General features: G+C 37.4%; 1 protein-coding gene across 3 annotated transcripts in view; it reads left to right on the top strand.

Annotated features, from left to right (window-relative positions):
- Positions 1 to 15977, top strand: part of LOC122996888 (ryanodine receptor 2-like) — a 188954-nt gene that overhangs the window by 125896 nt on the left and 47081 nt on the right. For all 3 annotated transcript variants that reach the window (XR_006407100.1, XM_044372676.1, XM_044372675.1), the window contains one exon: positions 2537 to 2651. The gene's annotated coding sequence lies outside the window, so the exon portion shown is untranslated. The remainder of the gene's footprint in view (positions 1 to 2536; positions 2652 to 15977) is intronic.

The following is a 15977-nucleotide window of genomic DNA, read 5'->3' as shown; positions in this document are numbered from 1 at the left end:
ATAGCTTGGTGAGATAAGGGGCTCCATTTAGGAAGAAGAGAGCAGTGGGACATTGGGTCTTGAGATTTACAGTGGTTTATGTTTAATCTGAACAATCCAACCTATCATGTTTTAGTTGTTGCCTCTGTGGTTTCTGTGTGTACCACAGTGGTCGTGTGCTGCAATGGTCAATCCCCTGTGTTGACCGGAGGATGCTGTAGACCCCTGTGTGTCTCCTTTAATAGACATGAAGCAGTTCTTTTCACCTAGCAACAAGTTTTACTGTTACATAATGCATGCAGAGGTTCATGCTATTTCCCTCAGGAGCTGGCTAAGTTTACTAAGTGGAGATTTATACATCTCTAAATTAAAACGGGTTGCATCAAACAAACTACTTCTTAATGAAACAATAATACTGTTCTAAATATAATCACGTAATAATATTAGCTAGCTTATTGTAATTTAACATTCCCCACTCATTCTTAATTGCATGAACACTTCTAACTCTGAAATATCTACCCATGTATGCATATATGAATAAAACAAAGAAATACCTACATTTAGAAGGGATTGGCACTTAAGTTTGATATATTTATATATTTTTGATATATTCCCCCTAAAACTGTCATTTTTGGAAGTTATTCTACAGTGTGTGACACTACAGTGAGTTCCTGTTTACATAATTGGTTGTGTTTGACTGAATAGCACCATGGATGTTTCCTAGCAACCTATTTTGAAGTCCTTACCAGCAAAGACACTGGAAACTAGCAATTAGTTACTGAGGACTTAGGAAGGACTTTACACTCAAATTTCACAATGGATTTATTAAACAGCTGGTGCAACCAAATTCAGATAGCCACACTGTCACCAATTTAACCATATGCCTTTTCCAGCTGTAGGAGTCGACCAGAACAAGATCTTTTACTGCCTCCCAATTAACAAATACCACAGGTTTTATTTTCCTTGCAGGGAATTATAGCAGTTCTTTGTTTTGTCCTCTTATGTCCAGATTCCCATTGTATGGATATTCTGGCATAAAAAAAGTTTGCTGATTAAATATGTTTCTCTTCATATTCCTCACAATTGCATTTTGAAAGTGAGCACTTGAAGATTTTCTTTTTCAAAGTAATTTACTGTGAGAATGAGAACTAAAGCTTATATAATTACTTGACCTTTTATCTGTTACTTTAAAGGGGTGGACTTCACATGTACAGTACAGTATGACAGACTTCTGTTTCAGATTGGTAATGAGCTATTGTACATTCATATTCTCTATCTGGATAATTACCATTTCATAATATTGTGGGAACGGCCCACTCATTCATAGGGTATTTCATGCAAATTGAGACGAACATCAAGTCTTGTTAGAGATTTAAAGGGGAATCTTGAAAATGGTAATTGTCTCGTTCAGCCCTCTTTATGGCTCACTTGAGAAGGCCCCTGCAGACTCAACTAAAATGTGGAGGAGAAAGGCCAAGAGAGGTCATCAGTATTAAGATGAAGCACTCCATCTTGTTTGAATACCTTTTATAAGCAGCTAAAAATGGGTTGTGGATTTTAAAAAAAGGAATATATTTACTTTGGTATTTATAGCAGTGAAAATGTCATTGTTACTAAAAAAAAAGTGTTACTGCAAAGCGAATCGTCTTTGCTCAGAAATGTAATGCAACTTCTCATTAGAGGAGAAATGTTTCCTCGATTGACCTTTGAGGTGTAATTTGTGAATGTGACACGAAAAGGAGTGCGGTGTGCTCATTTGTGTCACCATTCTGTAGGTGTTTGTGGATTGTTTGAATATAATTATTGAGCTTCTGCCTCAACTCTGTCATTATCTGCCCTTTTTCATGTAGCCATCAAGTCAGCTGCAACTTCCGTTTTTAATAAATGTTTTTTTCAGTCTGGGAACTGTTCCATTACTTCTGATTATTTTTAATGACGAGCTTTTTTTGTAGTACATTCATATTTGTCTCTTAAGACTTGAAGACTGTTTTAATGAGCTCTCATAAGGTCTGCTTCCTTAGCCCCTGGCTAGATCCAGCTATGTGCAAGCAACTCTACAAGACCAAGACTATATAAGGCATGAACACTTCCCTAGACATGAAGACATGCCATTCTTCCCTTTGACAGATATTATCCAGTGGGGAATGGTAGCTGCACTACTCGGGTAGATCCTTGATTAAAACATATTGCATAAATAAAGCATAAAGAAAGATTTTGAGGCTGCTGAAAATGACGAGGTTGATTCCTGTGAGCAATATGAGCCGTTTGGCAGTGACATACATGAAAAGATATACAAATTAGTCGCTGACTAATGGCCTTTGTCTCTACTTTGAGAGGCAGAATGTATGTTTTCCGGAGGGAAAGAACAGTCATTTTGGCTCACATTGTTCTGACATAGTGTTTTGGTCTTTCACACCTGTTGAAGCTTCTTCAGATTCTAAAAAAATCTTTATGCTATAGGTGTTCCACTTCCTAATTTGGACACATCCTCCTTAACTAATTCAATCTTGTCCTCTCCTTCTCCCTTTGCCCCCTTTGCTCCCTGTCTGACTCACAGACGCTATGATCCGACTGGAGGAGGATAATCGCGCACCCCCAGCAGACAGCATGGACACCATAAGGCACTCTGCTGAAAGGTGACCTCCAGACACTTCACCTCCCCAAAACATTTGGTGAGTTAAGAGTCAGAGAATCCCTTGTATCCACAAATGACACCATCTCCTCCCCCCCTTGTCAACGTTTGGCAGGATGTGCAGCTCCAAGCCTTTTGCTAATGTTCATGGTAGACATTTTAAATGAGAAAACAGAACACATTATCTAATGTGTCTTTCTAGGCTGTTATTAGAGCTGCATTTGAAAAAAAAATGTTCCTTGTGGTATTCTTCCCCCCTGCCCCGAAGCATTGATTAACTATCCATGCTTCAAAATTGCCATTTTGCCCCCCGGCCTAAGTGGCAATAACCTTTAAAGTATAAAAAAAATCTTTATTTTCTAATTAAGCATGTGTCTTTTTCTTAAATGAACAAAGTATACACTGGTATTTTTTTCTCAAAAGTATTTTTATCACAGGAGATGTAGGTACAAATACAGTATCCAAAAGTAACAAATATTTCTGCGTTTCATATTTTCAAGAAAAAAAAAAACCCCACATTGTTTAGTATTCAAGAATAAGAACAAATTATTTGGTACTCCAAATATGGCAATGTGTTGACTTGGTCTATGACATCTGAAAGGGTGTTGAAAACCAAAGACCAATAATTTTGAAATGCAGAGCATGGCCAACAACATATGGGTCAGATCTGTGGGTCAGTGAAAGCAACGGTCCCTAACGTGGCTCTAAACCTGGGTAAATCTCAGCTAGCCTGGATTTACTAAAATTAATTCTATGTAAAACTTTAAATTGAATGAGTGCTAGGCTAGCACATGATAAGGAGGAGTTGACCTGCTTTGACACTCCCTTCCAACAGTCATCTGATAGCTCAATATCTAGATCCTTCTTCCGATGTGATTTGATTTTCTGAGTTGAATGATTTTCTAGGCTTAAGAGGCCCTTTTTGAGCAGGGAGGTTAGAGTTTAACATATTTTCCCAAGGGAGTTGAGGTGAAAGAGAAGGAAATGAGGGAAATATTTTTGTATAAAATTACATTCTTGAAAAAACCTTAATATATTGGAGCGAGGTAAATTGTATTTTTGATGTAGATCATCAAAGCAGGGAAATGTGTCATTGTGAAATAAATCTTTAAAACATTGTAGACTTACATCTTTCCACTTAGAAAAAGTAAGAGTTAGAAAGTTAGAAAAAGAGTCAATGGGTTGAGGAAGGGAATAGATGGTTGTTGCTGATGGGTCCTAATACAGATGATGCTTTAAATTTGTAGTGACTTCGGAATTGGATCCATTTTTAAAGTAGAAAGTAATATAGGGTCGAGGTGTAAGTTGTTTTTTGTGTTGTTTACTTAAACGAGAGGAATAGGTAATTGTTTGGTCCCTTAGGGATGCTTTCAAAGTTTCCCACAGTAATGAAGGCGAGATGGATTCATCTGTATTTGTATCTAGGGATGATTCTATAGATTTTGATAGGAAGTGGTAGAATTTCTCATTGAATAGCAATAATGGGTTAAATGTCCAAGGAGGACGATCTGTCAAGAAATTGGAGAAGTTAATTTCAAGCGTCAATGGGGCATGATCTGATATGACAATTGCCAAATGCTCCACGGATTTGACTTCACTGGAAAATGTATGATGGACATTTGAAAAAAAAAGAAAATTCTTTGGCTGAAGGGTTATGGGACCTGCATGGCTCCACGTATCCATTCTCCTCCATAAACATGGCTGAGGCTTTTGCCATTCCCACTTGGGGGGACTACTCTCAAGCTTAAATGATCCAATCTTGGATTGATTGCGCAATATATATCACCTCCTAAGGGGTGGTATAGGGGAGAGAAAATAAGAGTCTGTTTGAACGTCATTGATCAAAAGGACTGGCATGTGAAATAAAGAATCCATAATAATAATGTAACAACCTCTGGGGTCAGAAATAGTTTTAGAGGGGATGAGCTGAATTTTTTTGCTGATTAATATTGCTAAACCTCTAGTTTTAGTGTTAAAGTTAGAATTGAAGGTTTGCATAATCCAACCTTTCCGTAATTTTGTCTGGTCTGCCACTTTCAAATGTGTCTCCTGCAAAAACAGAATCTCAACATTGAGACGTTTAAGGTGAGAAAAAACTTGTGAGCATTTGACCAGGCTATTTATTACTTTAATATTCCATGATATAAGTTTAGTTTACCGACCGCCTCTATTACCCTTGTTATTTAGTGCCATTTACCAGAAGACGCAAAAATAACCTCAGGTCTATGTCTGATATAGCAGAACGCATTTGTTGTGCATTTTTTGAGATCAATTCAATCATTTGTCAGATAAGAGACCAACGATACATCCTAAGGCTAATCCCTTCCATTCCCCAATACCTCCAAGGCTTAAACAGATCAACAAAAAAACAAAAGTCCTAGGGCTTGTTTCGTAAAGAGAAAAGACTGCAGGAAAAAATGCATACTCAGTTTCCTGTGCATCTGAAACTTCTTTCCTTTCCTTTCTCCCATGAGAGTGGCTCTATTTATAGAACAGTATTAAGCCTTTAGATCTAACCCACCTCCTCAGCAGAACAATAGCATAGGTAAACTAGATTATAGATCACCTCTTATTTCTATTGGCCTATGCGTATAAAGGAAAAAAGAAATTGTAATGAGTCAGCTATTGAGCATACAGTTGACAACAGAGGGTAGGAGTCTATTGCCTCCTTCTGTTGGGTTTTTAGAAGTCAAATAATACCAACTGTCAGCTGTATGTTTTCTCCACAATTACAATTGTTAAAGTTAAGGGATCAACTCAAAAGGATGACCCAAGACTGTCCAGGATCAGTACACCTTTGAAATATGGAACTGACAAGCAAGTAGGGGCATTTGAACACACCCAAAATCACATTTGTGATGATCCAATTATGAAGATATAGTTACATTTTTTTCTCTTCTTATGTGACTTTGTGGTGGTGTCTAACTCTCAGCCAATAGTATCAATTGCCAGGTGTATATATTTTTGAAGGTTAAGGGATTGTCTGAAAAGTACAAGAGGATTGCCCAAGTCCTCAACTATTAGGAAAATAAATAAAATTTGGCAAACAGGTGAGCGCATTTAAATACACTCAGTACTTTTTTAATTACATTAGATTACATTTGAATGACATTTAAATAGTCTGTCTATATATATTTTATTTATTCATTAAGATATGGCTGTCACTTACAGTTTTCCTTTTTGTATGTAATTTTGTGACCTTCCCTAATTCACTGCTAAATGAAGCATTGGCGTTTGTTTTGTTTTTTTTTTCGACAATTTCAATTGGGGGTTACAATACATGAGTAACCTTAAGTTTGTTTGATTAAAGCCTCAGTTGTTCAACACAATCAAATTCAGCTTAGTCAAAATCACAAGCTTGAAGAAGCAATAATATTACGTTACTATCTTTTGGTACTGGTAGGTGGGCATAACACATCCTGCTATCATAAGTGAGCTAACTGGGCAGTTACAAATAAACAAGTCTCTCTCAACCATCAAAAAGCTCACACCTGTTATGTTAACAACACAACAATGTTTCTTGTATAGTTCAGCTATTTATTAGGCCACTTGTCACTATTCAAGTGTCAACAGAATATTAGCTGTAATCAATTTTGACCAGCTCACCTTGCCCTGTTAAACAACTGAATGCTGCACGTTACTTCGCTGGGTTAGCGCTGGGTAGGTGTAAATCATTTGCCCTCAGTAGAAAAGCTGATCCCTTTTCTTGCAAGTGACGCATTTCTTGTCTTTGAAGTAGTGAAAAAGCACAATAAAAGGTCTTGCCCTCCCATTTTCAGATATTGGTGGTTGCCCAAGCCTGGATGCATGGTCGAGGATGGGCAGAGTGGGAAAAAAGTCTTTTCCAAACACTTCCACGAGAAACTCTATGAATTTCCTTCCATTTTTCAAGGAATTCCAATAATTTGCAGGTTTGATCGACGAGACCTATTTTCAAGGTCATCGGTCTTGGCTTTAAGCTGGGTGTTCTCCATCTCGAGAGCAGCACATCTTGCTCCTTGTACCACAATTCTGTCACTGTGGTCTGATAGTGTGTGCTTGACCTTGTTTAATATTTGGCCATGAGAGTCGGTAGTGGATCGGATCTTATCCAAAGATGCTGAGATGGGTGAGGTTATTGATGTAGTTAGCTCTGTCATTAGAACAGCACAAAGTTTGTCTAGCTCGGTGGGTAGCTCAGCACTAGCTTCCGCGCCAGATGGCATTACAAGATACGTAGCTTCTTGTGGGGTTAGCATGGTCGCTTCACTTTTGTCTTGTTTTCTATCTTTCCTTGTTGCGATGTGGGTCATTGCTGATGATTTAGTGTTGTAGTTCAATGCAAAAGTCAAAACTACATGTAAAAATGACCATCAGAACGGCTTGAAAAAATAAAAGTTGTTTGTAGGAGTCTCCCTCACATGCGTCTTGCTCTTTACATACTTAACCGGAAGTCTGTACACCAGTATTTTATCTGAAATAGCCTTCAATAGGATCAGTAAGCCTTTGCGCAAAATGCACTGGTTTGTGTTTGTTTGTGTGTGATGGTATTGATCAGTCATTAAAGACTGATATTATCTGCTTGCATGTTTGTGTTTCATGATGACATCTCCAATTACTGCTGCTCTGATCCACACTGAAGATAGACATTTGGTCTCATCCACATGTTTTCATATTTCTATATTTTTTTTTCTATATTTCTATATTTTTTTTGTATCTGTCAACAAATCCCATGAACGACCAAAACCAACAGTGCATTAATCCATTGCTCAATACTTCTCCACTTCTCTGTCACTCAACCTCATGCCTATTGGTTCCTAATGAAGACATAAATCTTTTAAAATCGGATTATGAATGTATAATGTAAACAAGGCTAATTAATCTCCTGTTTTTTAACAAATGTTACTCAGACAAGAGTAAATAGTGCATTTGTTGGCAAACTATTTTCAGCCACGTATTTATTGCAGTTATTAATGGTGTATGGTGGGTGGACTCAAAATAAAAACTACAGTGCTCATGTTCATGGTAATGAAGTCATCCGGCGCAACATTATGCCTTACTGATGTACAACTATGGAGGTCTGTGGTACAGAACAATAAACTATCTCAGGCTTTGATTACATAGGGCACACTTATTAGTGCAATGTTGGTTTTGGTGTTTCATGGGACTATAAGAAAAATATAGAATATCACCAAAGGACTCCTTTAAATGTATTTGTTAAATCTTAATAAGAGAAAAATAAAACCATGTGTGTCATCAATGAAACCTGCGCAGAGCACTAAATTGTTAAATTGTTCGTACCCATGTGAAGATGTTGGTGAATAATGTTTGACCTTAATTTGGATGCACATTCCAGGCAGTTTGTTATTAGCATAAGCAAAGGCCCATATAGGGCAACAGTCCTCAGTGGTGAGTGCAAACCATCTGTAAGTTATTACCTGGAAACTAAATATCAGCACACGCAAGACTGACAAAAACAAACAAACATAATAGCCTGACAGCAACATCCACAACACCAATATTACTACCACTACTTCTACACTACAAATAATAAAGGGTGATGTGCAATAATGTGCAATGTAATTAGGGGCCCAGGGAAATAGAGAGCTTGGGAAAAATGTCAGCTGTGCTGCATGAATGCAACATATGGCTGGTTTGATGAAACAATTGGTTTGATTTAAATTAATATGTGTGAAGGATCCAGAATTGGAGAGGCCAGGATTTTGGTTGTACAACCTGAATTGCCACCTGTGACCTCGCAGCAAGCATTCAGGCATCCAGGTCCAGCATCTCTGTGATTTACTCTGTGGTGTGGTAACCTTACAGCACACGCAAAAGTCTGACTAAACTTAGGGTGAAAAATAGTGACGATAATTGAAAGATAGTAACTCTAGTAGAGTTACTATAGTATTTATATTTTCCACAGTTCAGGCCATACTTTATTTATTAATCCATGCTTAAAGTTATCATAAAACATTTGGCTTTAAGAGTTGTTCTGAACAACCATAAAACTGTTTGCTTTCACATTAATCTTTGTTTTCTTAATGAAAACAAATGGCAGAGAGTTAGGAAATTATAACCTTGTTTGAAAGTAATGAAATTCATCCCTCATTTAGGGCTGATTTTAGGTGATTTGTTATCTACATCAGAGGATCCATCGTGCTGTAAAGCTTGTTCTGTGACAGAGTATTACTTTCAACTCTACTGAAAAGTTAGTATTAAATGAAGTAGCCTTTGGCTAGGGTGCCTCTATATGGAAATCAGGTTTTGCACTAAAGTTATGATTGATAGCAGACTTGCATTCATTTGAGATCAGAGAACCTGAGGCTATAATCAATGCGATCTTTGTAAGTGAAACTAACAAAAAAAAATAAACATTCAAATCAAGGAAACAAATAATAATTTTCTTCAACTGGCCAATGGCAAGGCTCATTTGTCATGGAAGAAATGGTGCATATTTGACATGTAAATGCTGTTATTTTGTACAAAGTTCGGTGGGTTCACAGTTTGTCACCCAGCGTATCCGTAAGGGTGGGTACAACTGCAGGAGTGGTTGAAAGCACTTGATTGGATAGAATTCAGTCAGTGTGCATTTAATTTGGGTTTGTGGTAACAGGAGGCACAGACATGGTAGTTGTACAAGAGATATGGACGCAAACATTTGGGGCGTGTGAGTGTAGAAACAGATAAACTGTTTCTGTCACCTCATTTCTTAGAATATGATTACCTGTCTAAAGCAATGTGTTTGTTCTGTCATATCAGTTTCAGCTATTGGTTACATTGTTAAAGTTTATTGGACATTCATGATGTTTAGTGGCAGACTGTAATCACTGAAGAACCCACAATAGAAGAGGTCACTTGAGAAATCTTTTGAACACTGGAGTATATTAACATTCCCAAAAACTTACATGAAATCAGTAGAATATTTTCACACATTCATATTTTTCTTTTGCTTTTCAGAATTTTTAATCACACCAGAAACACAAGATCTATAGATGCTACTCTTTATTCCTGCACAGATACAAAATGTGTTTGCCCTACAATCTACCAGCACTCTAATAAATAAATCTTAAGTTGTGCAGGACTGAATATACTCTGTAGGCTAGACTTTAATATCTTACAAGCGGCATATAAAATTAACGTGTCATAATCTGTCCATTGTTTCTTGCTGGGAATCTTAACGATGTCTGTCAAAGTCGAACTGATGCAGCTCAGTATCACGCCAAAGTGTGTAATACACAAAACATGACAAGTCATGATGTCCTGCCGATTACTGCCAATAGAAGTGCAATATTAGAGAAATTCATGTCCATGTACACAAATCTATAGATTAAGTTTTTTGACTACTTCACAAACTGCCGTCGCCCCCTGCTGGTACTGCACCGTCATACACGTATGTACTTTTCACGCCTAGGCGAGGCAAAACATGACACTGACACAATATCGTCTAATGGATTGGCGGGTGTATTACACACTTTGGCATGATACTGAGTTGACTGATGGAGTGTTTTTGAGAACAAAAGGTGAGTCTAGTGAGGAGTCCACTGGGACTTCATTAGGCATCAGGATTCTGCATTTATAATACTTCAAACCTTATAAAAACCTATTTTGTATTCTGCAGCAGTTCTCGCGGGTTCATACTGGCAATTACAGAATAATCTTTGACTAAGTTAGGAAATCTCTAATATAACAAGTCCATCACTACACACGGATGAACACACATACACACACACACACTTGCATTAAGCTCACTCCACTAAAGTGTTTACTGTCTACATGGTATTTTGATGAAACTATTGCAGGATTAGGGATTTTTAGAACATTGCGTGCAATGTTTGTTTTCACTCTTATAAAAACACTTCAGCTGTGCCAAATGGGTCTTTATTAATAGTTTTTCTGTTTCAGCTAAAAGTATATGAGCAGTTGTCAATAATTCATGTTTTTATGGGAAAGCGCAAATCATGTTTGCACCTGATCCAAGTCATTTAACATTTAGCATCTGCCAATGCCGAGTCTTAATGTGAGATTTTTTTATTTTTCTACTGTTCATAACTCAGCAGAACAATACTAAATTAGGTGTACAATAAATTAGTTTGACAGAGCCCTTTTATTCTACTGTTTATTTCAACATTCGGTGCCTCCCCTACATGCAAAACTCTTGAATAAAAATTTTGTAACAGCTTTATTTGACATGCATTACAGTTTTCCCCTGATGGTATCTTATTTTGTGCCCATAGCTTCTACATTGTTTATATCAATTTGAAATGTAGTGCTTCTGTTTGGATCTGTCGGGGCAGGAAGGTTTGAGCAGCCTCTCTGACTCCAGTACTGAAGTTTTTAACAAATTGCAGCTGTTAACAGGCATGGTACTTCTCTGTCGGTGTTCATATTTTAATTGAAACAGCTGGTGCTGTTCATTTTTTGTGCCGCTCTTTAGCTCACTTGTTCACAGCATCACACCATATGCTTGCAGTAGTTACAGTGTTTTATTGGAGCACAATGGGACATTTTTGAGAGCTGGTGTACCTGTGGCAAAATTTATTACTATAAACAAAGGATCTGATTTGGATCATCCTTTATACAGCAGTTATACATTATTTAAAAAGATGCCTTGTTTGTACTATTTAACGAGCTTGCTGATTGGCTTGAGACATTTCATTCTTGTGAACAGTATGGTGTTCACTCCTTGCATACTGTGCATTGCTTACTGCATATTGCAGGATGTACATCATTTAGATCTCCAGCAATAGCACATTAGTATATAGTAATAGTACATTTAAACAAATTTATTACAAGGATTACTGCAATTATGATTAAATATTTAATGCTGGCATGTTTGCATCTTGGATTGGTCCAATGAATCAAGATTTATGTGTGATATTACAGAAAGCTTTGTGTAAACCTCGACTTGTTTTATGTAAAATAGAATAACTGTATACTTTAGGACACAAGCCATTCAAAGTGTGTTAAAACTAACCAAAACATACTTAAAAGCAAATATACACCTTCTTATGTATGTGTATCAGCTGTAGCCAGAAATCCTTCTGTGTTCTATAAGTGCTCTGTCTTTTCCAGTCTGTATTTTATAGTATAAAGCTGTCTATGACGTATGCATTAGTTGCTTTGGGGGACACTGGTGAACTTCACAAACATATGGTTGCTGACATGGAGAGGCCCTTTGGGTATGAGGTGAAGCCTCTGGGGACAGATTGAAGAAGCCGTGGGTGTTAAAGAAAGGAAAAGTACCACAGCTGCAATCGTGACATTGTTTCTGATGACTTTTATTCTAGAGTCAGAGCCTCGAGGTGCTGCCAACCAAGGATGCAGTCAGAACACTGAGCACTGTGTTATCTCATAAAAGTATGCATATAGATACTCTACAGTCTATAGTAAACATTTGTAATACAGTGCGATTGTATAATGGTAACACATGTCAAGCAAACGTGTTATCATCTGAGGAGGTAAAACAAGATATGTTTCTCCACAGTTTATTATTGTTATCACATAGAAACATTAATGATATACCCTGCAATTTGTAGGGTTAAACAAATTATCTCAAAAATATTAACAAATACCTTGTGGTTGGCTATTTTACTGTTCTGATTCAACAGGTGTTTTAATATTTAGTAAAAGAATTATACATGATTTATTCTATTCTGTTCTATTCTCCAGTCTTGTCTCACACTCACTCACTCGCCCGCTGAGGTTTTTGGGGGGGATGGTGGCACATAATATGTTGCACCTAATGAGTCTAATTTGGTTTCCTGCCATAATGCACAACCCTGTAGCCAAGTCTCTTCCCTGCTAGACTGCTTTGTCTAAAGGCAGCTATAGGCACAAATTGCTCCCTCCTCCTGTTAATATGTTTGCTTCACAGCAATCCTTCTTGTCTGTGATCGAGTTTTCCTGCTGCAGACGTTTGCTGTTCAGCACTAATCCTCTATGCCTTTGGTGTACCTGTACCTATAATGTCTGGGCACTTATTATGCCTTTCAGGTGCTTCTTTTAAATTCCATTACTATGTTGTTGATAGCATGCTCTCTATACTGCTACCCTTGTGGCTGTACACAAGGGTAGGAGTCTGTAAAACTTGATATAGGTAGTTTCAAAGTGATTTCTCATACAAAGCCATACTACTAAGACTCCATGGGACTTTCTTAGCCTCTCCAACTTCTCTATTTTTGATATTTTTATCACATGTGTATACTTATGACTGCGTTCCAACTTTATCACCACACCTTTATCATAGAAATCATGAGCTACAGTATATAAACTGTGTGCCCTCAATACCCTTTAATTGTCTTCTGCCTTATCTGATGAATATGATCTTTATCATTTACAGCTGTAACATAACACCTTCCTAAGCTTTTCTCTTAGTTCTAATGATGTCAGAATTCAGTGTTTATCCTCTCTCTGTAACACAGCGTGTTTTCAACTTCCATCTGTAGGTGAAAGGACAAGTCCGATGTTATTCTGTTTCGGTCAGGACACTCTCGTCAAGTTTTTAACCATCTATTGCAACAGTGTGCAGTTTAGTTTGGCAGTGTGGATCAGGCTCTGCTCATGTGATCCGCTGGAACAAATCTTTGCAAGCTTGACTGTCTCTGAGCCCAAAAATCTCGCTGGCAAAGCCTGAGACACACAATTTGATGAACAACATGCACACATAGTCATTTGTCTATAAAATTCAGAATTCATGTACAAATGAAAATGAATACAGGATGAAGCTGGGGAGGTGAAGGGAGTTAAATTTCTGGATGAAAGCATCAATGTAGCGATGAGGGTTTAATGAGTGCCAAATATTTATATAGACCACCTATTGAGAGAGATAGGACATGGACATGTATGATTGGAGGATGTATGTGACTAAAAAATGACTCCATATTGTTATAATTGTCAACAAATCCCACAAAAAGACCAAAACAAACAATGTGTTATTCTGTGGCTTAATACTTTACTTTGCGTACACTGTCTGCGGCAGCCAGCTCACAGCCCGTTGGTTTCTACTGAAGATGTAAATTTGTAAAAACTGGTCACAATTTTTAATTTATTTTTTTTAAAGGGCTCAATAATTTCCTAAAACAGCTGGGCACTATACTTTTTTAAAAAGTTATTCAAACAAGAGTAAATACTGCCTTCATTGGGAACTATTTCCAGCCACAGATTAATATGTGCTATTGAACATTTACTACAGCAGGATGATCTATGTGGTTTAACTTAAAATAAACTACAGAGTCCATGTTGATTTTAATGAATGAACATGTCATTAGTACAACGGTGTAGCTTTTTGATGTGTTTTTAATGGGTTTTGGACAAAAACTGGCACAGAGGAATAAGCTATTATAGACCTTGGCTACACAGGCAACACTTGCTGACAGGACCAATTCATTGTTGATTTTGGTCTTTTCATGATTAAATGTATAACGGGATTTGTTGATTAAAATGTAGAATATCACCAGCTTTACGTTTTAAGTGAAGTGCGGCCTTACAGCTTTACTGCCTTTTTTCCGCACTCACATCCATTTCTTTATGTTAATGTACATTGTGAAAACTAGAAGGAAATTTGTGCACTCTCGCATCTCCCGATGTTGCTAATCTGACGAGAACTTGCTGGGCAGGAACACCTAAACATGAGTGACAAAAACTTGACTTTTCTCCTCCCTTCTTTTTTTCCCTTTCCCTCCCCCTACAAAATTCCCTTCTTTTATTATCTATGCCAGAACACACAGTCCCATACCTACTGGAGACAATGTCCAGACGTATCTCTCCAACTGTTCTCCTGTGGCATCAATATATATTTTTTATGGTAGCTTTCAAGTCATGCAGCTCTTCAGTCAACCGGTTGACGCAGAATGCATTGGTGAAAGCAGCACTGTAGTCTAACCTCTGTACATGTTTGCAATATTTAATATATCCTACACACTATCACCTCTCACTAGACACTGCAGGAATTTTAATGGATACCTGCTATACACTGACCATTTGCTGGCCATCGTGGCTTTAGCTGCATCTCTTAAATGTTGTATTTAGAGGTTATTTTCACACAACATTAAATATTTCTTGACAGGCAACATTTTTTTTCTTTGCAGCCATCTGTTGGGGCAGTAGCATATATATATATATATGTATAATGCAAGTTTGATCAAGAATGGCATCACTAGTGTATCACTGCTAGACTGATAACGCTGTGAAGGAAATAAAGGTTCAATGAACAGCAACATGAGAAATGTATTTTTAATGGAAATATCACAACATTATCCTCAGGCTTTGGGGTCAGTGATAACAGTATACAGGAGGAAATCTTATCTTCTCTCTCTGGTGCTAAACCAACCTGTGTAAGCCACATTTACACAAGGAGTAGAGCCTGCAACCAATATTTGATGTATTTTAATTTGTCAGTGGCAACAGATCAAATAAGAAGACGTGCAAAAAGTAAAACAAGCATTTGTCAGACAGGCATGTTTCTTTCCATGTTTCCAAATATGAATTTCTTCCAGCTTCTCTCAAAGTCATTAAACAATCCACCAACAACTTTTGAGACAACCTTGAAAAGGAGCTAACTCACTTTCTTCCTTTTGTCTTTTGACCTTCTGTCATACCGCTTTAATTATTTTGTTTACACAACCCCTTAGGAATTTTTGCTTTTCAAAGTCATAGATAGAAATCTAGGCATGCGTCATAATGGTATGGTGATGAATCTGTGAACAGTGTCTGCTCAATGCTGAATCTTAGGCCCGTATCATTATAATGATAAATTATTACAGCTTCCACATTTGCTAAAACACAGATAGACGGTAAAGGATTGAGGCCTCTAAGCGGAGCGTCCTGAGTGCCAATATTTCGTTGGACAATTCTGACAAATAAGGAGTATTCTCAAGAGTTTTATTCACAAAGGTTTCAAAGAGCAAACCAAAGCAAACACAGGGGAATGTCATGTCTTTGACGTATAAGTCTGAGAGTCTGAAACCAGTAAAGCATCATCATTATTGGAGCTTTTGACTCATTTTTCCTAATCATTGCTGTATTCTTCAGTGTGGAAAATGAAAAAAAAAAAATGCTGCAATATTTTTGCTCCGTCTACACTGAGCAGTTCTTACTGACGTCTGAAACAAAATGTACATTTTCCTTATCTCAAAAAACAGTTCACCATTTGTTCATGTTAATTTGTTTTCTGTCATTCTGTACCTTTCTAACTCTCTCCTTGGTTGGTCATTCCCTGTTTAACACCCCCACCCTCCATACTCTTTTCCTTTTCTCACCTATGCTCCCTTCATTTCTCCTTCACAGGCCATCCATTATGGGCAGGGTGTCATTGAGGAACTGGTTGTGGTGTTATGCATTGTGTGCTGTATAATTCACAGATATGGTTTCTGTGTGATAAAGACTG

The sequence above is a fragment of the Thunnus albacares genome, chromosome 14 (assembly GCF_914725855.1).
Source record: "Thunnus albacares chromosome 14, fThuAlb1.1, whole genome shotgun sequence".
In the NCBI taxonomy this organism is placed as follows: Eukaryota; Metazoa; Chordata; class Actinopteri; order Scombriformes; family Scombridae; genus Thunnus; species Thunnus albacares.
Note: the sequence above shows the minus strand (reverse complement) of the source record. Positions and strands in the feature narration are given on the sequence as shown.